This window comes from Oncorhynchus gorbuscha, linkage group LG03, assembly GCF_021184085.1.
Source record: "Oncorhynchus gorbuscha isolate QuinsamMale2020 ecotype Even-year linkage group LG03, OgorEven_v1.0, whole genome shotgun sequence".
In the NCBI taxonomy this organism is placed as follows: Eukaryota; Metazoa; Chordata; class Actinopteri; order Salmoniformes; family Salmonidae; genus Oncorhynchus; species Oncorhynchus gorbuscha.
The window spans coordinates 28616021-28628059 of record NC_060175.1 but is presented as its reverse complement, the minus strand read 5'-3'; positions in this window follow the sequence as shown (position 1 = coordinate 28628059).

The window sequence follows — 12039 nt, the reverse complement described above, 5'->3', positions numbered from 1 at the left end:
AACACTGGGATGTACCCAAACATAAGAGCGAGGGTATGTTGAATGACACGGAACGATACCCGTAATACACGCTAATATATAAAGCACGCAGCATAACAGCTGCACCAACGCATAGGTACTCACACGACCAACGGACATGGGAACAATAAAACCTACAAAGCCAGAGGGAACAGAGGGCACATACAGTGGGGAGAAGAAGTATTTGATACACTGCCAATTTTAAAGGTTTTCCTACTTACAAAGCATGTAGGAGGTCTCACTTCAACTGTGAGAGATGGAATCTAAAGCAAAATCCAGAAAATTGTATTGTATTGTAATCATTGTATGATTTTTAAGTAATTAATTAGCATTTTATTGCATGACATAAATATTTGATCACCTACCAACCAGTAAGAATTCTGGCTCTCACAGACCTGTTAGTTTTTCTTTAAGAAGCCGTCCTGTTCTCCACTCATTACCTGTATTAACTGCACCTGTTTGAACTTGTTACCTGCATTAAAGACACATGTCCACACACTCAATCAAACAGACTCCAACCTCTCCACAATGGCCAAGACCAGAGAGCTGTGTAAGGACATCAGGGATAAAATTGTAGACCTGCACAAGGCTGGGATGGGCTACAGGACAATAGGCAAGCAGCTTGGTGAGAAGGCAACAACTGTTGGAGGAAGAAGAAGGATGAGTACAACCCCAAGAACACCATCCCAACCGTGAAGCATGGAGGTGGAAACATCATTCTTTGGGGCTGCTTTTCTGCAAAGGGGACAGGACGACTGCACCGTATTGAAGGGAGAATGGATGGGGCCATGTATCGGCGAGATCTTGGCCAACAACCTCCTTCCTCAGTAAGAGCATTGAAGATGAGTCATGGCTGGGTCTTCCAGCATGACAAGGACCCGAAACACACAGCCAGGACAACTAAGGAGTGGCTCCGTAAGAAGCATCTCAAGGTCCTGGAGTGGCCTAGCCAGTCTCCAGACCTGAACCCAATAGAAAATCTCCTGTCATGTTTGTCATTTATTGTCATGTCTTGTCCCTGTGCTCCCCATGCTATTCGTTTCCCTCTGCTGGTCTTGTTTGGTTCTATCCCTCTCTCTCCCCCTCCCTCTCTCACTCTCTCGCTCTCTCTTCTGTCGTGTTTTGCCGTGATTGTGTATCACCCTGTCCTGTCGTGTTTGTGCCTTCATCAGATGCTGCGTGTGAGCAGGTGTCTCAGTCGACTACGGCCTGCGCCTACCCGAAGCGACCTGCAGTCTGTGGCCGCTTCTCCAGTTGTTTTCCCCTCTACAATCTAGAGGATTTCTGTTATTCCGTTTTGAACATTAATAAACTCTGTTTCTGTTAAGTCGCGTTTGGGTCCTCTTTCACCTGCATGACAGAAGGAACCGACCAAGGAATGGACCCAGCGACTTCAGACGCTCGTTACACTGCCGTCGAGATCCAAGGAGCCATGCTCGGCAGACACGAGCAGGAATTGTCTGCTGCTCGCCATGCCGTGGAGAACCTGGCCGCTCAGGTTTCCGACCTCTCTGGACAGTTCCAGAGTCTACGTCTCGTGCCACCTGTTACTCCCTGGCCTGCCGAGCCTCCAGAACCCAGGGTTAATAACCCACCTTGCTACTCCGGGCAGCCCACTGAGTGCCGCTCCTTTCTCACGCAGTGTGAGATTGTGTTCTCTCTCCAACCCCACACATACTCTAGAGAGAGAGCTCGGGTTGCTTACGTCATTTCACTCCTTACTGGCCGGGCTCGAGAATGGGGCACAGCTATCTGGGAGGCAAGGGCTGATTGCTCTAACAGATTCCAGAACTTTAAAGAGGAGATGATTCGGGTTTTTGACCGTTCAGTTTTGGTGGGGAGGCTTCTAGGGCCCTGGCTTCCTTATGCCAAGGTGAACGGTCCATAACGGATTATTCCATTGAGTTTCGCACTCTTGCTGCCTCTAGTGAGTGGAACGAGCCGGCGCTGCTCGCTCGTTTTCTGGAGGGACTCCACGCAGTGGTTAAGGATGAGATTCTCTCCCGGGAGGTTCCATCAGATGTGGATTCTTTGATTGCTCTCGCCATCCGCATAGAACGACGGGTAGATCTTCGTCACCGGGCTCGTGGAAGAGAGCTCGCATCAACGGTGTTTCCCTGCTCCGCATCGCAACCATCTCCCTCCTCTGGCTTTGAGACTGAGCCCATGCAGCTGGGAGGGATTCGCATCTCGAATAAGGAGAGGGAACGGAGGATCACCAACCGCCTGTGCCTCTATTGCGGAGTTGCTGGACATTTTGTTAATTCATGTCCAGTAAGAGGCCAGAGTCCATCAGTAAGCGGAGGGCTACTGGTGAGCGCTACTACTCAGGTCCCTTCATCTAGATCTTGTACTACTATGTCGGTCCATCTACGCTGGACCGGTTCGGGTGCTACATGCAGTGCTTTGATTGACTCTGGGGCTGAGGGTTGTTTCATGGACGAAGCATGGGTTCGGAAACATAACATTCCTTTCAGACCGTTAGACAGGCCTACGCCCATGTTTGCCTTAGATGGTAGTCATCTTCCCAGTATCAAATTTGAGACACTACCTTTAACTCTCACAGTATCTGGTAACCACAGTGAGACTATTTCTTTTTTGATTTTCCATTCACCGTTTACACCTGTTGTTTTGGGTCATCCCTGGCTAGTATGTCATAATCCTTCTATTAATTGGTCTAGTAATTCTATCCTATCCTGGAACGTTTCTTGTCATGTGAAGTGTTTAATGTCTGCCATCCCTCCCGTTTCTTCTGTTCCTACTTCTCAGGAGGAACCTGGCGATTGACAGGAGTGCCGGAGGAATATCATGATCTGCGCACGGTCTTCAGTCGGTCCCGAGCCAACTCCCTTCCTCCTCACCGGTCGTATGATTGTAGTATTGATCTCCTTCCGGGGACCACTCCTCCTCGAGGTAGACTATACTCTCTGTCGGCTCCCGAACGTAAGGCTCTCGAGGATTATTTGTCTGTGTCTCTTGACGCCGGTACCGTTGTGCCTTCTTCTTCTCCGGCCGGGGCGGGGTTCTTTTTGTTAAAAGAAGGACGGTACTCTGCGCCCCTGCGTGGATATCGAGGGCTGAATGACATAACGGTTAAGAATCGTTATCCGCTTCCCCTTATGTCATCAGCCTTCGAGATTCTGCAGGGAGCCAGGTGCTTTACTAAGTTGGACCTTCGTAACGCTTACCATCTCGTGCGCATCAGAGAGGGGACGAGTGGAAAACGGCGTTTAACACTCCGTTAGGGCATTTTGAGTACCGGGTTCTGCCGTTCGGTCTCGCCAATGCGCCAGCTGTTTTTCAGGCATTAGTTAATGATGTTCTGAGAGACATGCTGAACATTTTTGTTTTTGTCTATCTTGACGATATCCTGATTTTTTCTCCGTCACTCGAGATTCATGTTCAGCACGTTCGACGTGTTCTACAGCGCCTTTTAGAGAATTGTCTCTACGTAAAGGCTGAGAAGTGCTCTTTTCATGTCTCCTCCGTTACTTTTCTCGGTTCCGTTATTTCCGCTGAAGGCATTCAGATGGATTCCGCTAAGGTCCAAGCTGTCAGTGATTGGCCCGTTCAAGGTCACGTGTCGAGTTGCAGCGCTTTTTAGGTTTCGCTAATTTCTATCGGCGTTTCATTCGTAATTTCGGTCAAGTTGCTGCCCCTCTCACAGCTCTTACTTCTGTTAAGACGTGTTTTAAGTGGTCGGTTCCGCCCAGGGAGCTTTTGATCTTCTAAAAGAACGTTTTACGTCCGCTCCTATCCTCGTTACTCCTGACGTCACTAGACAATTCATTGTCGAGGTTGGCCCTTCAGAGGTAGGCGTGGGAGCCATCCTATCCCAGCGCTTCCAGTCTGACGATAAGGTTCATCCTTGCGCTTATTTTCTCATCGCCTGTCGCCATCTGAGCGCAACTATGATGTGGGTAACCGTGAACTGCTCGCCATCCGCTTAGCCCTAGGCGAATGGCGACAGTGGTTGGAGGGGCGACCGTTCCTTTTGTCGTTTGGACAGACCATAAGAACCTTGAGTACATCCGTTCTGCCAAACGACTTAATGCCCGTCAAGCTCGTTGGGCGTTGTTTTTCGCTCGTTTCGAGTTTGTGATTTCTTACCGTCCGGGTAGCAAGAACACCAAGCCTGATGCCTTATCCCGTCTGTTTAGTTCTTCTGTGGCTTCTACTGATCCCGAGGGGATTCTTCCTTATGGGCGTGTTGTCGGGTTAACAGTCTGGGGAATTGAAAGACAGGTTAAGCAAGCACTCACGCACACTGCGTCGCCGCGCGCTTGTCCTAGTAACCTCCTTTTCGTTCCTGTTTCCACTCGTCTGGCTGTTCTTCAGTGGGCTCACTCTGCCAAGTTAGCTGGTCATCCCGGTGTTCGAGGCACTCTTGCGTCTATTCGCCAGCGCTTTTGGTGGCCGACTCAGGAGCGTGACACGCGCCGTTTCGTGGCTGCTTGTTCGGACTGCGCGCAGACTAAGTCGGGTAACTCTCCTCCTGCCGGTCGTCTCAGACCGCTCCCCATTCCTTCTCGACCATGGTCTCACATTGCCTTAGACTTCATTACCGGTCTGCCTTTGTCTGCGGGGAAGACTGTGATTCTGACGGTTGTCGATAGGTTCTCTAAGGCGGCACATTTCATTCCCCTCGCTAAACTTCCTTCCGCTAAGGAGACGGCACAAATCATTATTGAGAATGTATTCAGAATTCATGGCCTCCCGTTAGACGCCGTTTCAGACAGAGGCCCGCAATTCACGTCACAGTTTTGGAGGGAGTTCTGTCGTTTGATTGGTGCGTCCGTCAGTCTCTCTTCCGGGTTTCATCCCCAGTCTAACGGTCAAGCAGAGAGGGCCAATCAGACGATTGGTCGCATACTACGCAGCCTTTCTTTCAGAAACCCTGCGTCTTGGGCAGAACAGCTCCCCTGGGCAGAATACGCTCTGGTCGCTTCCTTCGTCTGCTACCGGGTTATCTCCGTTTCAGAGTAGTCTGGGTTACCAGCCTCCTCTGTTCTCATCCCAGCTTGCCGAGTCCAGCGTTCCCTCCGCTCAAGCGTTTGTCCAACGTTGTGAGCGCACCTGGAGGAGGGTGAGGTCTGCACTTTGCCGTTACAGGGCACAGACGGTGAGCCGCCAATAAACGCAGGATTAAGAGTCCAAGGTATTGTTGCGGCCAGAGAGTGTGGCTTTCACTCGCAACCTTCCTCTTACGACAGCTTCTCGTAAGTTGACTCCCGGTTCATTGGTCCGTTCCGTGTCTCCCAGGTCGTCAATCCTGTCGCTGTGCGACTGCTTCTTCCGCGACATCTTCGTCGCGTCCATCCTGTCTTCCATGTCTCCTGTGTTAAGCCCTTTCTTCGCACCCCCGTTCGTCTTCCCTCCCCCCCTCCCGTCCTTGTCGGCGCACCTATTTACAAGGTACATAAGATTATGGACATGCGTTCTCGGGGACGGGGTCACCAATACCTAGTGGATTGGGAGGGTTACGGTCCTGAGGAGAGGAGTTGGGTTCCGTCTCGGGACGTGCTGGACCGTTCGCTCATCGATGATTTCCTCCGTTGCCGCCAGGATTCCTCCTCGAGTGCGCCAGGAGGCGCTCGGTGAGTGGGGGGTACTGTCATGTTTGTCATTTATTGTCATGTCTTGTCCCTGTGCTCCCCATGCTATTCGTTTCCCTCTGCTGGTCTTGTTTGGTTCTATCCCTCTCTCTCCCCCTCCCTCTCTCACTCTCTCGCTCTCTCTTCTCTCTGTCGTTCCGTTCCTGCTCCCAGCTGTTCCTATTCCCCTAATCATCATTTAGTCTTCCCACACCTGTTCCCGATCCTTTCCCCTGATTAGAGTCCCTATTTATTCCTTTGTGATCCGTTCCTGTTCCGTCGGTTCCTTGTATTGTATTCACCATGCTGTGATTGCGTTTCGCCCTGTCCTGTCGTGTTTTTGCCGTGATTGTGTATCACCCTGTCCTGTCGTGTTTTGTGCCTTCATCAGACGCTGCGTGTGAGCAGGTGTCTCAGTCGACTACGGCCTGCGCCTACCCGAGCGACCTGCAGTCTGTGGCCGCTTCTCCAGTTGTTTTCCCTCTACAATCTAGAGGATTTCTGTTATTCCGTTTTGAACATTAATAAACTCTGTACTTTAAGACACTGTCAGTCAATCCGAAAATGTCAAGAACTTTGAAAGTTTCTTCAAGGCCTGTCGCAAAAACCAAGTGCTATGATGAAACTGACTCTCATAAGGACCGCCACAGGAAGGGAAGATCCAGAGTTACATCTGCTGCAGAGGATAAGTTCATTAGAGTTAGCAGTTTCAGTTGTGAAATATTTTTACGTAGTTACGAATCAAGGTTATATTGTAACTTAATTTTCACAGATCGTAGTTTTATTTGTTATGTTGAATAAACACACGGATCGTGGTAGACATATTAATAGAATAAAGAAACAATTCTCACTCAATACAATTACTATGACCAAGTTGTCGGCAGCTGTCAAATGTCTATAAAACAAACCGGGGAATTTTGAAAACCATAAAACAATGTCAATGGAGAATCGTTATTTCCAAGCCATTATTTCCACAGAATCATTTGAATGTTAGTATAGTCTCATCTCTAGAAGTAAAGTCCTGAGACAGAAGAGATTTCTTTATTTCGTTTAATTTTGTATTATTTGTGTACCTGTTTGACATTTTACTGCATTGTTAGGAGCTAGTAGTATAAGCATTTCACTGCACCCGCTGCAAAACTGTGCACGTGACCAGTAAACTTTGATTTGAGATGTACAAATGTCTACACATGTAACGCGATTCGTCTTCCTCTGACGAGGAGTGTAAAAGATCGAACCAATGTGCAGCGTGGTAAGTGTTCTTAATTTTAATGAAAAGTCACTGAACACGAAAATACAAAAATAACAAAGTGAAAGACAGAAACGAAAAATGAAACAGTTCTGTATGTAGGAAACACAGACACAGAAAACAATCACCCACAACTCAAGTGGGAAAAACAGGTTGCCTAAGTATGGTTCTCAATCAGAGACAACGATTGACAGCTGCCTCTGATTCAGAACCATACCAGGCCAAACAGATAGAAAACCAAAACTAGAACAACACATAGAATACCCACCCCAACTCACGCCCCAACCAACCTAAAAATATAAACAAAAACAAGGAACTAAGGTCAGGACGTGACAACATATGTTGAAATCACCTAAATGATTTTGAAATCTTGTCAGTTTGTAATGCATACAGTAAACACTTTCAGTCAAGCCTGATCACTTTAACAGCCATTTCTGTGGGGAAAGAGTTCAAACAACTCATGCATGATTCCACCTCTTCTTCCGATCTCCTTTCCATTTGAAACAAACATTAGAGCATGCACATCGGATCCAATTGCCTACACACAAAAAGAATTACACCCCACCACCAACGAAAATGGTCCGCTCTATAAATCACAAAACGGGAGGCAAGAGATACCAAACAAGGTGTTTGCAGGAGATAGAGTTGGCTGTGGGAGCGTTGGAGGGCGTGAACCCGGGCGGGTGGCGGGCAACGAGTCTCGACACCCCTGTCCCTGGCCACCTGTGTGTGGGGTTGAGTGTGGGGGTGTGTGGAGGTGAGTGCCGGAGTGGGTGGCAGGCTGCCAATGGCAGGTGAAGAAACCTCCAGTTGGCACCTCAGGCACAGCAGAGGTGCACAGGGAGGGGGTTAAGAGGAGCTTAGTGCTGTGAGTGTGTGTGTGTGTATATCTGTGCCACTATCCTTCATCTGCTCAGTAGAGGAATGAAGAAGTGTGTTTGTCAAATCATATATAGTTCCACTATGACAGAAAGAGCACCATAACAACAAGTCTAACTTTTTATCTAATTCAAACAATGATCGTTAATTTTAACTCATCACTGTGGCTGCACTGGTTCATTTGTTCGGGTCCTTGGCGTTAAACACACTCTAAATAGTCATTAATAGGTGAGGTTTTGATGAATTTGTTGCAACATAATTCTCGCAGGGCCTGTTGTTTTTTCACAGTGTATTACCGTAATATGCCACACACAAAAGCTATTGTTTCTTAATCACACTGCCTGAATCATATGACCTTGGGAGATGTACAGTGATGATGTACCTGAATGTCTGTCTCTGTGTGATGTTGTTTGTGTTATACTTCTATACTACAGTATACTACCTTAATACTGGAACAGTGTCCAGAAATCGGGACAGTGTTACGCAATATTTGACAAGAATGGTGTTGTAAACAACAGCCAACTTTCGTGACATAGACATGTCTTATATCGTCAAGCTTAAATTATTGTTAAGATGAATGCAGTAACTGTAAGTAACTAAATGTCTAAAAGGTTTAAAAAAACTGAGGATACATAGTGAATTCTCCACACCCTGTGTTTCCAATCCAATAGTTACCATTCACAGCAGACCGCGCCCCACCCCAAACTTGTTAGTGACATTTTTCGACTGTGCACTTTCACAAATCGCCTGAGGAGATATGGGACACCTGCACTATGGTATGCTGCGCGTAATGGTATGCTGCTTCACCTGCCTTTACACAAAACCTTGCCCCCAAGTCCTTGGCGGGCGTTAGCAGTGGTCACCCTCTGCGCTACGTTTCCCCCTCTGTGCCTACGTGGCTAACAGCGCCCCCCAGGCAAGGACTGGCCCCATGATTGGCTAGATGCCCTCTGGAGAGGATCTTGTGACACTTTATGAGTCTCAAATAGCACTCTATTCCATATATAGTGCACTACTTTGACCAGGGCTGTGCACTATATACGGAATAGGGTGCTATTTGGAATACAGACACTGCCTGCTGGGTACAAAATACTATGATGGTCAAAACACGCTGTTGGTGGGAACTGTGTGTCTTCACTTCAAATAGGAAACCTATGGGAAGAATATTTGTGAAAAAAGGGCATGAGGTGGCGTTTTAAGAGGGTTATTAAGCAAGAGAAAAGGGGGAGGTATTTGCCCTTCAAGCCGGACTGTTTTCATGCACTGAATGCAAGCCTTTTCATCACACAAAGAACTAGACAAGCACCTTCATGTCACGCAAAAGACAGAGAAAAGGAGTAAAAACACAAACGACTTTGAGGTGGTAAAAACAGTAGTAGTGATGAATTCTCTCCCAGAGTGCTTTCATTCAGGATGCTCTCTCTCTCTCTCTCTCTCTCTCTCTCTCTCTCTCTCTCTCTCTCTCTCTCTCTCTCTCTCTCTCTCTCTCTCTCTCTCCCCTCTCCTTGGGGATAAGATATTCCACAAACAGCCAGTCAGTCAGTTTACCAGACATTAGCTTTGCGGTCATGCGAAGGGCAGATGCTACTGAGGGGGAGATAATTGGTCATGAGGTGTCTGAAATGTGTAATTAGATAGGACAAGACACTCCTCTCCCATCCCCTCTTCCTTTTCATTGGGTCATCTAAGCATCTTAGCGTCAGCTTTGATCTCAGTTAAAGTTCTCTGAGCATTTCAGATAGGATCAATTTTCTTTAACACAGATCACTCTTTTGCTCTCTCCCACCCCCACCCACACACCCACCCACCCTCCAACCCCTCCGGCAATATGTAGTTGTTTACAACAACCTCAGTAGCATCCAAAATAGCAGGAGGTTGACTTTCTCTCCCTCCGCTGTTCTTGATTCCTCTCGTGGTTGGCATTCCAACGGATGTGTGCATCTGTACTCTCTCTGAGTTACATTCTGAACGAGTAACCACCTAGCATGATAACGTCTCTGCAATGGATATGTGACATAAATTATCATTGATGTAAATGCAAATAAGCTCCACACTATCATTACATGTAGTACACAACGCCCATCTTGCTCATTCCGTCTTAGGCAGAAACTCAAACAGGATGTACCAGTGATGACCAGTGACGAAACCATTCAACGCTGGTCTGACCAATCGGAAAGACACGCTTCAAGATTGTTTGATCGTGTGGACTAAAATGTACTGGTCAGCCTCAGAGAACATTGACCTATACGCTGACTGAGTGAGTGTGTTTTATTAAGAAGTGCATTGGAGATGTTGTACCAACTGTGACTATTAAAACCTACCCTAACCAGAAACCGTGGATGGATTGCGACATTTGCGCAAAACTGAAAGCGATCCACCGCATTTAACCATAGAAAGAGGTCTGGAAACATGGTCAATTTAAACAGTGTAGTTATTCCTCCCTAAGGCAATCAAACAAGCGAAATGCTGGTACAGGTACGAGGTGAGTCGACTCCAGACACAAGACGGGTGTGGCAGGGTCTACAGGAAATCACGGGACTACCAAAACAAAAACAGCCACATTACGGATACCAACGCCACGCTTCCAGACAAACTAAACAATGTCTTTGCTCACTTTGGAGGATAATTCAGTGCCACCGTCAGCGTCACTAACAAAGACTGTGTCTCCTTCCATGGCTGATGTGAGTAAAATATTTTAACTTGTTAACCTCGCAAGGCTGCTGGCCCAGATGGGATCCCTTGCCGCGTCCTCAGAGCAGGCACAGACCAGCTGGCTGGTGTGTTTACGGACATATTCAATCGCTCCCTATCCTAATCTGTTGTCCTCACATGCTTCAAGGTGGCTACCATTGTTCCTGTACCCAAGAAAGCAAAGATAACTGAACTAAATGACTACCGCCCCATAGCACTTACTTCTGTCATCATAAAGGGCTTGAGAGGCTAGTCAAGGATCATATCACCGCCACCTTACCGGCCACCCTAGACCCACTTCTGTTTGCAAACCGCCCCAAAAGGTCCACAGATAACGCAATCACCATCACACTGCACTCAGCCCTCTCCTGTACTCCCTGTTCACCCACGACTGTGTGGCCATGCACACCTCCAACTCAATCATCAAGTTTGCAGATGACACAAGAGTAGTGGGCCTGATCACCAACGACGACGAGACAGCCTACAAGGAGGAAGTGAGTGGACTCTGAGTATGGTGTCAGGAAAACAACCTCCCACTCAACGTCAACAAAAACAAAGGATATGATCATGGACTTCAGGGAACAGCAGAGGGAGCACCCCCCTATCCACATCGAAGGGACAGCAGTGCATAAGGTGAAAGTTTTCAGTTCCTGGGTGTACACATCTCAGACAAACTGAAATTGTCCACCCACACAGTGAAGAAGGTGCAACACCACCTCTTCAAACTCAGGAGGCTGAAGAAATGTAGCTTGTCACCCAAAACCCTGACAAACTTTTACCGATGCATAATCGAGAGCATCCTGTCAGGCTGTATCACAGCCTGGTACGGCAATTGCACCGCCCTCAACACATCACTGGGGGCAAACTACTTACCCTCCATGACACCTACAGCACCTGATGTCACAGGAAGGCCAAAAAGTTCTAGGACAATAACCACCCGAGCCACTGTCTGTTCACACCGCTATCATCCAGAAGGCGAGGTCAGTACAGGTGCGTCAAAGCTGGGATCGAGTGATTGAAAAACAGCTTTGGACTGCTAAACATGCAAAGCTGTCTAGAGCACCAGAGTTTAACCTCTCTACTGGTAGAAAGCCGGATCAACTCCAGAATACCTAAGAGTGAATTAAGCTATTTTGAAAAGCAATTAAGGAGTAAACTGGAATGATCTCTTGTCCTATACAGACGTGAAGCTGATAGTCAGGTTTTTCTATCCACAATCCAGACTACAATAAATTGCTACAAAGAAAATCAAATCCAAACCTGGCCAAAGAGCACTCTTCCTTGGCTAAATGGAGAAATCTGGAAATTGATGAAAGAATGAGATTATGCTATAAAAATAGCCCTAAATCTAAATTAGAGTATGACAGACTTCAGGTTTACCATGTTATAGAAATAAGGTGATGAAAGAAATCAGACAAGCCAAGGCAAACTTTTTATTAACATAATTGGTGAAGCAAAGGGAAATCTCTAAATTGATAGGAGAATCTAAAAAGTTAACAGGAAAGACCATAGTAACACTGCAAAAAGACTAGAAATCATGGTGAATAACAATCTAACACAGGAGAAGTCGAATAGCAATAGCCTTCAATTCCTACTTTATTGACTCTG